This window comes from Python bivittatus, unplaced genomic scaffold (assembly GCF_059951505.1).
Source record: "Python bivittatus isolate LINGU-HERP-01145 unplaced genomic scaffold, Pbiv_v1 ctg000430_np1212, whole genome shotgun sequence".
NCBI classification, from domain to species: domain Eukaryota; kingdom Metazoa; phylum Chordata; class Lepidosauria; order Squamata; family Pythonidae; genus Python; species Python bivittatus.
Genome location: NW_028277071.1, coordinates 1,020,572 through 1,022,143, shown reverse-complemented (window position 1 = coordinate 1,022,143; position 1,572 = coordinate 1,020,572). Strand labels below are relative to the sequence as shown.

The window sequence follows — 1,572 nt, the reverse complement described above, 5'->3', positions numbered from 1 at the left end:
ATATATTGTTGATTTTAAAACATATGGACAAAAAGAGAGCAGAAGAGCATTTATTTCAAGTACAACAAAATATAATGTAGTTTCAGTATTCATAACATTGGAGTTCAAGTCTGGTCTACCTCGTAGGGCTGACAATAACTGACAAAGTATGTTCTCCATTCCCTATATCCATCCCTATACCAAACATGCACGTGGTAAAGCAGATTTCAATTAACATCTGACAGTGCAAAACAAGGATGAAAATTGTGTGTTTGTGGCTTTCTATTCCATATATCCACCCCACATTTTCACCAGGGCATTCTTCATCTCCTTGTTCCTAAATGTATATATCACTGGGTTCAACAAGGGAGTTAGGGTGGTGTAGAAAATGCTTACCACACCATCCATGGAGTCCTCAGAAGCTGGCCTCAGATAGTGATAACCCACAGGTAGGTAGTATATGATGACTACAAGAAAATGAGCAGCACATGTTGAGAAGGCCCGTTGCCGTCCTTCACTGCTGCTAATCCTCACTACAGCTGAAATTATATAGATATAAGATGCTAGGACAAGGAGAAAGCATATCAGCGCCACAATGCCAACATCAATGATGCTCACAAACTCATTGATTTTGGTGTCAGCACAAGCCAATTTCAGCATGGCAGAAATATCACAGAAGACATAGTTTTCTCTGTCCATAAGGCAAATGAAAGGTGAGGGATGTCTCAAGTGTGGAGTGGAGGCAGCTTCCAATTATAGTACCCAAGGAGAGGGTGAGGCAGGTTTTCCAGGTCATGATGTTGCCATAATGGAGTGGTTTACAAATGGCCAAGAAGCGGTCATAAGCCATCACAGTGTAAAGAGAACATTCTGCACATCCAATGCAATGAAAGAAGAAGAGCTGAGACACACATCCTCCAAAAGAGATGACTTTTCCACCAGGAATGAAACCAGCAATAACTTTGGGAACCACCACAGAGGAGAAGGCCATGTCCAGGATGGAGAGATGACACAGGAACCAGTACATGGGCTTGTGCAGTTGAAGGTCAGAGATCACCACCCAGATGATCAAGGCATTTCCCGAAAAAGTCAGGATAAACATGATTGAGAAGAAGAAAAGCAAAGGGAACTTTAGTTCTTGTGGATACGAAACCCCAGAGAGAATAAACTCATTTGGGGCTGTTTGATTTGGACACTCCATAAATCAGTAAACAAACAAACAAACAAACCTATATTGACCTTTTCCTTTGAGTAGGATTTTTTTTGTCCAATGATACAAACTTTATGGAGGATTAAGTTCCTTTGAAATGACTTCAGTGGAAATTTAGCAACATTTAGCAATGTATTTATTTAAAAGCATAAAGATCTTTCAGAGATTAGCCAACGCTAAAGTCTTTTTCCCCGTGAAACGTACAGTGAGAAACATCCAGCAGTATTACACATTGAGATATTGACAACATTTCTCCACTAGCAGTGATAGAGAGTGAAGTAGCCTCTTTCAAACAATTCAAGGTTCTTGACAAAGATAGCTATTAATACCAACCAGAGAATTTCCTAACTAACAGAAGGTCCAACAACTTGGATAGAACTATT

The 1,572-nt window shown here is 39.9% G+C and overlaps 1 pseudogene; it reads right to left on the bottom strand.

The window, feature by feature from the left end:
• Nucleotides 1-261: 261 nt before the first annotated feature.
• On the bottom strand, nucleotides 262-1,180 carry LOC103056509 (olfactory receptor 10G6-like; annotated as a pseudogene).
• Nucleotides 1,181-1,572: the final 392 nt, after the last annotated feature.